Source organism: Mytilus edulis, chromosome 8 (assembly GCF_963676685.1).
Source record: "Mytilus edulis chromosome 8, xbMytEdul2.2, whole genome shotgun sequence".
Classification (NCBI taxonomy): domain Eukaryota; kingdom Metazoa; phylum Mollusca; class Bivalvia; order Mytilida; family Mytilidae; genus Mytilus; species Mytilus edulis.
In genome coordinates, this window is record NC_092351.1 from 64,391,946 (window position 1) to 64,405,974 (window position 14,029).

At 31.9% G+C, this 14,029-nt stretch overlaps 1 protein-coding gene across 1 annotated transcript in view; it reads right to left on the minus strand.

Annotated features, from left to right (window-relative positions):
- LOC139486067 (protocadherin-1-like) overlaps positions 1-7,260 on the minus strand; it is a 32,070-nt gene extending 24,810 nt beyond the window's left edge. The window contains exon 1 of the mRNA XM_071270760.1: positions 7,133-7,260. The gene's annotated coding sequence lies outside the window, so the exon portion shown is untranslated. The remainder of the gene's footprint in view (positions 1-7,132) is intronic.
- Positions 7,261-14,029: the final 6,769 nt, after the last annotated feature.

The following is a 14,029-nucleotide window of genomic DNA, read 5'->3' on the forward strand; positions in this document are numbered from 1 at the left end:
AAATGCTCTGAGCAAATTGTATTATCTCCCCTACCAAGAAATGCTCTAAGCAAATTGTATCATCTCCCCTACCAAGAAATGCTCTGAGCAAATTGTATCATCTCCCCTACCAAGAAATGCTCTGAGTAAATTGTATTATCTCCCCTACCAAGAAATGCTCTGAGCAAATTGTATTATCTCCCCTACCAAGAAATGCTCTGAGCAAATTGTATTATCTCCCCTACCAAAAAATGCTCTAAGCAAATTGTATCATCTCCCCTACCAAGAAATGCTCTAAGCATGCAGTCGTAAATTGAAAATTATTGATCTTTGTTTGAAATGCACATTTATATCCTCAATCTAATGTAGAGTAAGAATATAAAAAGATAAAATGTTGCTAGCAAACGCGAAATAACCTCCCTTCAACACCCTTAATTTAGTGAAGTTAACCAATAATAACTTGACAACTGAGTTACGGCCAATCATGACTGCCAAAACAAGATAAAACAAACAGAATCTTTGGAGATAAAAAAAATGATACTATGACTAAATGCAAACAGTAGCTGTATGGTTAATTGTAGAACTGTCTGTTTTGTTATTAATGAATTATACAGAAATTACTAATATCAAGATAAGTGGTAGTCTTTCTTTCAAGTGATTGCTTTGACGTCTGGTGGCATTTTTAACACATGTTCGGGGCCACTCATTGGGTGGTGCTATTTTCTTTATTTGGTTTTTGATATTTTATGTGGAGCAGGGTCTTCTTTAATTGACTTCCGGAGAATTTGAAACCATCCCCCATTTTTTGGTACTGTCCGACGGTGTTGTTCACTCTTCTTGTTTGTCTTTTTGTCGAATTTTACGTTTTAACAATTTCGTGCGTACGAAGTTGTTGTACACGTGCATGTATATGTCAGACCAAAATACCCAAACGTTAAATGTTTTGTGTTACCATAGTTACAGTCCATATTTTGTAACTTGTTAATTTCAAAGCCGCGGGATTAGTATATAAAACGATTGGTTACTAAATAATCTTCCATGACAAACGAAAATATGATCAATAGTATTTGTATTGGTGTGAATGGCGGGCTTCAAATTTCTAAAACATCTGATATTGGTAAAAATGTAACACCATGCACGGAAGTCCAGAGAGTACGAACACAAAGTGTCATCTGTTAGTCTATAGATAATGAATAATTTATCTTGAATGTGGGAAATATTAACAACAAATAAACAAACGCTACAAGCTAAATTCAACAATCAGTTCGCGTTTAAAAATACCATTGAAAATTGATTTTATGATTCTGCAGCTGTACTTTTTTTTAAACTAAAACATCCGGCTAAAACCTGATCTCTCTCAATTATATACTAGTAAATATTACTTTGCATGATATTAATTCCAGTTTTAATTCATTTGATTTTAGAACATATGATTGAATTATAAAGTAACTTATAAATTATATATGTTATAAATAAAGCTAGCAATCCACACTCTGATAGCCTAAACTCATGTTCAAAAAAACTTTAACATACATAAATATTTGAAAACAACGGTAAAATATGTAAGGTCTGTCATATATAAGGGTTGTAAGAAATTATGATAGAAATAAAAAATTCATAAGCAAACCACATATATAGTATGATTATGGTCAGTCATAATATGATTACGTTAGAAATGTGACCTATAGAACAATTATGTGTCGTTCGTTATTTTTCTTGTAGTGTACTCACTGCATGTTCCCCTGACTTTTAAAAAATTTCTTACAACTATCTATCTTGTATCATCATCGCTAGCCAAGTGTTACGATACACCCCGCTCCTCTCCACGTGGATCGTAACCCTTAGCTAGCAAACATGATCTTTTATAGAAGACTTTGGAAATATTCCATTTAGACGGATAAGTTTAAACATCCATTTTTGGAGCCTCAGAAAAAGAATTGTTTACAAACAAACTACAAAATACGATTGAAATGCACCTGTGCAAAGTTAATCCATCGCAAACATTTTGCAATAAAAAGATTTTTTACGAGATTTACAAAGAAAGTTTTATTACACTGCCTATAATCATATGATGTAAAACACTATAATCACACTGTAAAATGACAAATTTAAGACATTCAAAATGGCCGCTATGACCTTTATGAAAATGCCAAATGGTTGTCTTAATGTATACGAAATATTTTTATTCCGGTCAGATGACATGGCAGTGAGCTTAGATACGGATATATGAGCTACCAGAATTAATATACATTGAGGTGAAATCTTACACAAAGTACGTTGCCATAGCCTATATTTTCAAAAATATTTTATTTAGAATCTGGTCGCTTAAGTATTTTTTTATATCATAATTAACAGACGTGCATGACTGTGCCAACAGGTTAATTAAATGCATAAACACATGTATTTTAAGATAACTTGCAAAAACCGATTTAATTATACATCTTTTTATGGATTTTTTTTTCTTTTTTACTTGTCAAACATTGACTAAAAATATAAATTGATGCCATAACTGTTAACACTACATTTCAAATGAACTTCAGTGGATAATACAGTTTATGTGAAGTGCACCAAAGACGAAAAACGGTTCATTGGTGTTCCTAATTTTTAAATGCCTAAGGTGAGGCATGCTGAATGCAGTTAACTATATACTCAACAGATTTATAGATCTGCCCTCTACTATATATATAGTATGGTTCTAAAGTTCAAATCTACAGTAGACATTATACATGTTAGTTTACACATATTTATTTATAGTGGATTGGGAAACAAGTTATTGCAACTTAAATTAATCCCTTTCCACTTTGCGGGTGCGAGTGCTGCCTCATAGCTGCAGTAGCCTGCTCTCTTTTGAAAGCTACAAGGGTGTCTATTATACGTACAAGAGATATGCCCTCTCTTAACACGGGTTAGCCATTTACTGTCCCCTACCGACGGACTATCATCGTTTCCGCAAGACCATACTCGCAAATGGTGTCGAGGGAGAGCCGAAAATTCTGTCCCTGACATTTTCTCCCCGGGGCCGGGGATCGATCCAGGAACCTTTGTGTTAATGGTCTGATCATGGAAGTAATATTTAGAAGGAATAACAACGACTAATTAGCATGTATTTATAGCATGCTGAGCTCTGTACTAAAGTCATACGATTTCATCCAATTATAGTCTCAGCGGTAAGACGCCTTTGGTTACTATCTGCGTTACCGCGGTTGTAAAAGGTATCTGGAATTTCTTATCAGTCACGTGGTTTTATCGAGTCCGGTAATTATAGCGCACCTGTGGGAAATCCCTAGTTTATTAATAACAAGGTAGCGCTGTATCACATAGAATATCTACCTTTAGAAAGAAATCGAATGGTGAAAAAAACTTGAAAAACGGACGCGAATTGTTCAAACTACAGCAGTTTAACATGGAAAATTGTATTTAATTTAGCATATTTTTGCTTTTTACCGTTTGTTTTAAGCTGTTCTAAAAGTATTTTCCGGTTAAAAGCGGATCCCGAGTTAAACAGTTAAATACCGATGAATCGATCAGGTTTCACATGATGTTTAACAAAATAATGTAGGCAAATGTAGGCATAGATTTTTTTACTGTTGAAATGTGCAAAGTTTATCGAGATTGAATGAAATAATATTTACTTTCAAGTATTCTAAATTTATGTATATGTCATAAATTTCATTGATTGCATTATTGAAACTGGACAACTAAAACGGGGATAATATTTTCGTAAATATATATTTAAAAAGTGTTTATTGTGGAATGCTTGTATTAATATAATAAGCTATACAGCAAAAAATATAACAAACCGACGAAATGGGCTTGCATATATCTGTCTTACGGTAAATTCAATTTTACACAAATTAGTTTATGTATCAAGAACTTAAATTGAAGGATAGAACCGTTTAGAATTGTTAATAATTTAATTGACTATAAATACACGAGAGATTTAGATTTTTCGTATTTAATAAAGGGTGTCCAAACGTATTTTTTGTACAGTAATCTTCTTAACTTTATACGGAAATGGTTTTTTAATTATCTGTAAATTTTAAAATTGAAATGACACAACTTTGTTCTCCAATTTCGTATGTGATAGCTGTCGGTTTTAACTATTAAGTTCAAACTAACCAAAAATAGGGAAAAATTGGACTAAAATAAAAATTGAACGAATGACTCTTTTCGGCAGCGTACATCAACGGAATGTAACGAATGGACTATTCGGGTTACTTCGCATGTATATTCGACAAAAACTTGTCTGTTCGTAGTTCTCCGTGAACACGAAAATGACCGATAAGTGTCAGTGATTTGATCGATCACATGCGGAGAATAAACTTCCATGCCAGATATTGAACCAATTAACGAGTTATTGAAAGATGGGCGGTAACGCAGATGAAACCTTTGAAGTGACGACGATGTTATTCCTTCCAATATTACTTCCATGCACTAACTAACTACCACGGCTCTGTATATGTTACTATGCGGTATGGGTTTTGCTCATTGTTGAAGGACATAGGCGACCTATATATATAGTTATTAACTTATACGTCAGTTGGTGTCTGGTTGATAGTTGCCTCCTTACTCAACCGATTTGTCGCGCACTTGTGAATCTGGTAGAAAACTACAGCTCTGAAATCTATCAAAGTCAACTGTTTGTTTTCGTTTTACGAAATTGTATTATTTTTTTTTTTTTTTTAATTTAACAGATAAATTCGAGTTAGTTCTACGCAGGGAGCTTCTGTTGGGATAGAACTAAATGCGCTTTTGACCCTCTCAATACAATTGTGGTTTTATTTGAATAAATTAACGTTTTGTGACACAACGTTCTTTCAAAAATAAATGTTTAAAATATCATTATTGTTAAGAAACCAAAACATTCAGATCTTTCATTTATTTTAAATGCACACTTGTCACAATTTGATCCAAATAAGCGGAAAATAGGATAAAAGTTAAGGATAAAAGATCATATCGCGTTATGGGGGCATTTTAAAACAATAAATCCGAAACGATGACTCGCCCCTGTGGTCTGGCTGAAAATATCCCTTTATCCAAATGTATACACAAGTTTAGCCAATGTAATACGTAAACCAATAATGGGAGAAATATCGTTTCCCTTTGTGATCTTGACAAACAAAATAATCGGTGTTCCAACGGAGAATCATCTTTTGGAAAATCCATACGTACATTAATCACGGTTGTCAAAAGGTATTTTAACACGATGTAATTTCTGCCTGATCCCGTATCTAATTTCTGATTGATTTGGTTCTAATGATATATTATTTTTACAAGCTGGGTCAAACATGAAGGATAACGAGGTTGAATCTACGAACGCAAAGCAAACCCGCTGCGATCGGAACATGTCGGAGCTCTCCGAACCTTATGTTTGACCCTTACTCGTGTCAAAGTGAGAAACGACCTTTTTATCAAACGGACAGGTGCTCATTTTTTTAAATTAATCATTTTTATACTAAATTGGTCAGTCAGATCAAAGTTCCTGGTGATCGGAAATAAGACCATATATACGTTTAGCATGATCTAGCATGTATTGCATCAAATTAAGTCAGATTTAATAGCTGAGGTAGTCTGACAGAAGATCCCACCCAAACCCCCATCACAAATAAAACGAACATTACCTATTAGTTTTTTGGGAGAAGAGGAAGTTGACACGTATAATTTATTTTTCAAAAGAGTTTTTTTTTTTTTAAATGAAGTTTGTCTAACTGGTCAAAATAAAACATCTATCATTTCACTTCTTTTATATACTTTTACTGTTATCATTTCATTTCTGCTTTTACTACTACTACTACTACTACTACTGACGACCGGACAAGACGATGTATTTTTTGTTGTCACAGTGTTTGGTTGTTTTTGTTTCATTTTTGTTTCACTTTAGAGCACTACTAATTTATACTACACATTCAGAAGACATTTTAACCATCAGTTTCTCACAGTAGTTGTTAATTATATGATCTTTGATGAGGGATATCAACCTTACTAAAAATGCTCTTTTTCTGTGGACTTTTATAAAATTAGGAGCGATTACAACCAATCAAAATGGTATAAATTGTAATTTAAAAATTCTTTTGTCATGTTGTGTTTGTATGCTTTGTGATCTAAATCCCATTAATCCACTAGTGTTGGGTTTCAGATATAACTTCTGAATCTAATAAAACTCGTACTAAATTTGCCGTTTTAATGATTATAGATGGGGTGCCTCATTTTATAATTAGCATCGTCCGTTTCTGTAAGAGAGTCGCCATCATATCTTAAGGGGTTTAAAAGGCGGTAGTAGGTGTTTATTTAAGAAAATTATATGTTTTGGGGCATTTCACATCGGGTTACCATCAATACAAGTTTAATGATCTGTCAGACTGGGGACAAAAACGAATGAAAAAGTACCTAAATTAGTGTATTTAAAGTCCTTTAGAGGTTGTTCTTTCTAAAGTGTCCTGTTGGTTTTTGGAGAAAACAAGTGTTAATTCAAAATTTACAAAATCTTGTTAAATACAGGAAACGATTAACTTTAAAAATGAGGAAAGTTACAAGTTATGTAATTTTGAAACCAAGAATGTTTACTGATACTTTAACTTAAAAGTTAACCATCGAAATTTTTTACGTACTGAAAATACAATACAAACTGATACTTTAACTTAAAAGTTAACCATCGAAATTTTTTACGTACTGAAAATACAATACAAACGTTAAAATATATAACTTTTACATTCAGTATGGAAATTGTTCTATTGGAGTAATTTTACCCAATTGACACTCCAAATTAAAAACAAAATTGTCATCCGTAAGGAATGAAAAAATATTTATATTAAAAGTGCAACGATCAGTTTGGATATATTTGGTATTCTTCTGGTAATATTTAATATTTTTCAATATTAATGATATAGTTACTGTATCTTATATATATAAACTCACACAATAAAAAAAATAGCGTAAATAAAACATGGCCTTCTTATTTTTCTCTCTCTCAAAATCGAAAAGATCAAACAGGGTAGATGCATTCCGTTCCAGACAAAATCTAGATATCGAACATATTTTCAGATCGAAGGCATATCTATTGCGTTGCAAACCGTTTGTGTATTAACTAAAATTAGGTGCAAGTTTTTTTTATTTATACATGTAATAAGTATATATAAACAGTAAAATTACATACCTTATCTTAGTTTTTCTCTCTATCTTTGGATTCGTATATATATATATTATCCTTGTATTCACGTTGCTTTTTCACCTGTGTTGTTGATTTCCACCTTGCTGATTAAAATGATTGACAGATGGGAGATGATCACGTGATTTAAAGATCATTTTTTCCTTTATCTATCGCCTCCTATTGGATTTGACAAGAAAAGATATTTTTGAAAGCAAAAATTATATTGTAAATAAATACATATTCGCAAGCTATTCGAAATTTTGAATTTGTAATTGTTAGGAAAAAAAACTAAAGAAAAAAAGAGGAAGAGAGAAAACGTTCAGATTTTAAAGTTCGTGCCCAGGAAATTTCTATTATACTATATAAACTCTTGTACATGCTGCGAAAACAAATATTAAGTATCACAAATTCACTTAAATTTGTTAATAATTGATCCATTTAAATTTAAATGATTTCAAATTGTTTAAATGAAAACAAAAATCTTAAAAATCAGTAAATAATGGTATTTGTTTAATGTAAAGATTTTAATACGCCTCCAGACATTTCATCTTAAGGGTTTTACACACTAAATTTAAACACAAGTTGAATATCAAATTTTTAAATCTCAACTTTTTATTTACGATTTGAAAATTGAACTATCGTTTAGATGTAATATGTTTATTACCAAAAGCTTTTAGACATTTTATTTCTTGCATAATAAAATACAAATATGAAAGTTTGTTTAATCATTAACACTTTTGGGGCGTTAACGACGTGGGACATATGGCACGGCCGTCTTCTACAAACGAAATCCTCCGTAATTAGTGGAAAACATGATCAAATACGTGTAATGAGCTCGAGTAGACATATTATACCATATGTTCCTTTTTATATCCCAGAGTTTATTCTGTGCTATATTTCATTGTTAAAGTATATTTATAAAATAGTTTTATTTTGTTTTCGAATCTAAATTAAATGAAATTCAGATTCAATTATTAATAAATTAATCATTATGTATAAATACATAAATTCATTTTTACAGAATCAAGTAAATTTTCGAATATACCTTGTAAGACAACAAAAAAGTTAATTCAATATTTGATAAACATATTTTTGTAGTCTTCTTTATTTAAGACAATAATATAAAAAAGTCAAATACATATTTGAAAGTAGCTATTAAGCGAAGATTCTTAATGTCTTTTGTTGGATAATACATTCAAAATAATGCATTTTCATCTAGGATGATTAAGGATTTTTCTAATTTGAGTTCACATTTATGTCAAATTTATATGTTTTTTTAAGCCACAGACATCTACTGTGGAACTGTATTGTTCTGTTTGACTTGTTTGAAATTGCGTTTACAAAAATACTGAACTCCGAGGAAAATTCAAAACGGAAAGTCCCCAATCAAATGGCAAAATCAAAGGATAAAACACATCAAACGAATGGAGAACAACTGTCATATTCCTGACTTGGCATTTTCAAATGTAGAAAATGGTGGATTGAACCTGGTTTTATAGCGCTAAACCTCTCACTTTTATGACAGTCGCATCAAATGCCGTTATTTTTACAACGATGCGTGAACAAAACAGACATAATCGGTAAAATAGTCAAAATATGGTTACAGCAGTCATCACTGTGTTACAATCTCGAGACACAACAACATTTACAAAACACACAAAAAGCATCTATCAAATAAAAAAAAAACCATCCCTTGTTTCGCGTGTTGGGCGTCAGAAAATGCAAACGTCACAAAAAAAAGAAATTTGGCTCAGGTCAAAACAATTATAATTTCACATGAGGAATGGTGGTATGCAGGGTAATATATGTTTGAATTAATATCAGAAACAGACCGAGATTATAAATTATCCAGGCCAGGAGTTCTTTAGAATTTTTAAGAATCCATATATGGTTAATACTACTATACGAGTGAAATAATTTTGTGGTTTGTCCTTCAAATTATTGTCAACTATATAAAAGAACAATAACATAATGACATATAATATAACAATAACATAATGGCATATGAATAGAACAATAACATAATGACGGGATCTTTAAAAGTAAAGAGTCACGTTGTAAGAAACAAGGAAACACAAAAAGTCGCATATACAACACACCAGCAAATATGAAAGATAATACAAACACATTGACGAGATGCATAAGTACCGAGCCACGTCAAATGATATCACATGCAGTAAAAGTAATATTGATAATTAACTCATTGTTGAAAGCCGTACAGTGACTTATAGTTGTTAATTTCTGATTCAATTGGTATCTTGTGAAGAGGGCATCCTTTGTGGATGCTGCATGTGAATTCGGAATGATATCTTAGTCTGGGACCAATCTAATTAAACTCTGATTTCGTTATATTCAATATGCTCATTTTGAAATCTGGTTTTTTTATATAGATAACCGTTTGAAACAAGTATTATTTGGTAGTTTTCATAGCTCGCTGTTCGGTGTGAGCAAAGGCTCCGTGTTGAAGACCGTACCTTGACCTATACAGGTTTACTTATCATGAAATTGTGACTTGGATGGAGAGTTGTCTCATTGGCTCTATTACCACATCTTTCTATATCTATATTCGGCAAATACTCTCAGATTTATTTGTTTCTCTTGTGTTATGTTAGTTTTTTGAATGGTTTACATCGATATGATTCTCAACTGATTTTGATTGTTTGTTCGTTTGTTGTACTATTCACCACTATCTTAGGTTAGGGCAAGCTCTTGCGCCATGCAGCAAACATGCCCCCCCCCCCCAAACACACACTTTCTGTGTGGTCTGTACATGCTTGTCCTAAGTCAGGAACCTGTAATTCAGCGGTTGTTGTTTGTTCCTGTAAGTCATATTTGTTTTTGATTTATTGTTTTGTAAATTTTTTTTCTCTGTTGGATTGGTTTACGTTAATCGTTTCGGGGCCTTTTTGTGCTTGCTATTCGGTTTGTGTTTTGCTCATTGTTGGAGGCCATACGGTGACCTATAGTTATTAAGTTATACATCATTTGTCCTCTAGTGGTGAATTGTCTCACTGGCAATCATACGACCTCTTCTTATTTTGATTTTTGTGTAAGTTTGGTTACAATACTACACAATAGGTTATATTTATAAAAGGAGATGTGGGCTATATGTCAATGCTATTTAAAGCATCCCAACAACAAATATATCATACAAGAAATGGAATATAAAGGGTTATTAATGCATGGTCTTCAACCACAGGCAGTACACTTTTCATGCTTATATCTTTTTGATAAACAGAATCCTGGGACCAATCAATTGTAGTCAAAGCAGAGATCATCTTGACACGGTTGCCACATGTGGAGCTACGGGGCGCCGAATGGGACTCTTGTGGTTTTGTACTCAAAATTCAATTTTGTACGGACAAAAGTGACTTTTGTTCAACAAAAATAAGTTCAGTTTAACAAAATTTGTATCATACTACAAATTTAAAATTTTGTCATACAAAATTATCTATCAGCGGACAAAAGTCACTTTTGTCATGACAAAATTCATTTTTGTTACACAGACTTGAATTTTGTTACCTAATTTGAAAATTGGGCGACAAAAGTCAATTTTGTATTCAAATTAGTTTAGTTTGGTTTCTGTAAACTAATTTGCATACAAAATCGACTTTTGTTACACAAAATTGACAAAAATGAATTTTGTCTCAACAAAATTGACAAAATTGACTTTTGTCTCAACAAAATTGACAAAATTGAATTTTGTGTCAACAAAATTGACAAAATTGACTTTTGTCTCAACAAAATTGACAAAATTGACTTTTGTGAGACAAAATTGACTTTTGTCTCAACAAAATTGACAAAATTGAATTTTGTCTCAACAAAATTGATTTTTGTCTCACGAAAGTCAATTTTGTCTCACGAAAGTCAATTTTGTCTCATAAAAGTCAATTTTGTTGTTACAAAAATGAATTTTGTCGTCACAAAATTGACTTTTGTCTCAACAAAATTGACAAAATTGACTTTTGTCTCAACAAAATTAACAAAATTGACTTTTGTCTCAACAAAATTAACAAAATTGACTTTTGTCTCAACAAAATTGATTTTTGTCTCAACAAAATTGACGGAATTGACTTTTGTCTCAACAAAATTAACAAAATTGACTTTTGTCTCAACAAAATTGACAAAATTGAATTTTGTCTCACAAAAGTCTATTTTGTCTCACAAAAGTCAATTTTGTCTCACAAAAGTTAATTTTGTCTCACAAAAGTCAATTTTGTTTCACACAATTGACTTTTGTGATTTAATTTCCATATCAGGTAACAAAAGTCAATTTTGTATGCAAATATGTTTATATTTGCATACCTTTTAGACAAAATTGACTTTTGTCATGACAAATATGAATTTTGTCTACAAAAATGAATTTTGTCATGACAAAAATGAATTTTGTCTACACAAATGAATTTTGTCAACACAAAATTGAAGTTCTCACAAAACAAGTCTGTAGCACATAGTTTTGTAAGACAAAAATGATTTTGTTATGACAGAATTGAATTTTGTACAAAACCACAAGAGTCCCATTCGGCGCCCCGTAGGAGCAAGATCTGCTTACCCTTCGGGAGCATCTGAGATCATCTCCAGTTTTTGATGGGGTTCGTGTTGCTTATTCTTGAGTTTTATATGTTGTGTCATGTGTACTATTGTTTGTCTGTTTGTCTTTTATTCATTTTTAGCCATGGCGTTGTCAGTTTATTTTCGTTTAATGAGTTTGACTGTCCCCCTGGTATCTTTTGTCCCTCCTTTGACAACAACCAAAGTATGGCGGATCTGTGTTTTTTTTTTAAGAAATGGAAAAAGAAAAATACAGTGGTTTTATAAATGTCACAAAATATATCTTCGTGCACTTGACAAAATATTTTGAATAGAGATATCATAACTTCAATTCTACCATTTGGTATCAATTAGTTCAAAAGCTCAATTGTAGTATATGACAGTCCCAGGAAACGAAACTATGATTGAAAATTTTATCACAACTGGAAACTAAAATAAGGCATTTCGTTCTACTATTATATCTAAACAGTTCTTAAGAGTGTACACTTTTCAATAAAACTTTGGGAGAATCTCCAATTCTTACATAATGTCATTGAAGATCGCACATTTTTGATCTGACAAAGTTATATGTAAATTGAATTTTGCAATAATCAAATATGGAATAAGATAAGTGGTTGGTTGATATGACTGTTTGTTGATGTTTAACGCCACTTTCACCACAGTAAAGATCAATGTTGATAAACTACTTCAGATTGCCAATATCACCAAGGTCACAAAAAGAGTAGACTAATAATAAATGAAGAAAAGGAGCATAAATCATCAATGCTAGTTTTCTGTGACTCTATACTAGTCAGTTCCATACTTATACATCCTTGTCTTTCAAATATATGGCTTAGAGTGTTCGTAATGTAGGTAAATATAGAAAAGGGCCCGAAAGTTGTTTCATTCACTCACTCATTATTTTTGCCGTAAAAATTTGAAATTACGATAATCATAATGTGAAAATTTGATAAAAACATGTTGAAATGTCTAATTTTGTCAGTTGCAGAAGATCTGCACCAAATGCATCATTAGTGATGTATTTGTGATGTCTTAAATGCAGCTGGATTTTGTTCAAACAAGATTTTGGTTTTGCATAAAATTATCACTTCTGCCACTCTTCGTACTGAAATGTTTCTGCTAAAATATTCCTTTAAAACCATATTCGTTACCTATCAACCATAATTTCAAATGTCTGTATTTTTAGTGATTTAAGATTATTACACAATATTGACTGCTATATTTTTGACATTTTTACCTATTATGTATGTATGTTTGTTTTGTTCAAGCATCCTTGTCAATATTATGGAATTTGATGCCACTGTCAGTCTGTCACACAAGTGAGTGATTGAATTAGCTATAAAACCAGGTTCAATTAACCATTTGCTACATAAGAAAATGCCTGTACTAAGTCAGGAATATGACAGTTGTTATCCATCATCGTTTGGTGTGTTTGAGATTTTTATTTTGCCATTTGATTAGGTACTTTCTGTTTTGAATTTTCCTCTTCATTCAGTATTTTTGTGATTTTACTTTTTTCAATGGGTGAGGGTTGGCACCACATGTTTTTGAATCAATACCATGTGTTTGTAAACAGTTGATGCCATCTTGTTTTCTGTTTTTTCCACAGAGTTTTCAGTTTTTTTTAACTCATAGTTTTTAATATCAATTGCTACACTTCTTCACTTTTTAAATGTACCTTTTATTTTACTTTACTTTTATTTTTCCATTTCTTTCACAACCTCATGTCTCTGTACCTATCATACACATGCATATTCAATGTAGACGTTAACACTTGAACATTTTAAAAAGTTGAACTCTGAGCTTTTAATCATAGATTATATGTGGGGTGAAACAATGGTGGATCGTCCGAAGGGGACTATAAATGAGTGACCCGTGTTTAGAGAGAGTCACATCTCTTGAACGTGAACGACACTCTTGTAGATTGCTAGAAGGCAGCACTCGCATCCGCAAAGTGAAAAGGGATTAATATACATTGTTAGTTGAAATAACTCGTTTCCCAATCCACTATTAATAAATATGTTTCAACTAATCATAGATGAAATACCCCCAAAAGTATTTGGTACTAAGAAGTGGTGAGCAATGGAAGTACTGTTGAAGGTCGTAGAGTAACCTATAGTTATTTGGTCCTTAGTGGAGAGTTATCTTATTGGCAATGATATCGCAGTTTTTTATTTTTAATATGGATAAGAAAATGCATGACATAGTAGAGCATGCTTGATACAAAATTCGGACATCCTGATTTGCATTTTAACCATGATCATATTTTTTGAAGGGGACAGATTGACAAGAAGTACACACAGACAAATAGACGAACACAATTATACCCTCTTCTTTCAGTAGGGAAATCAT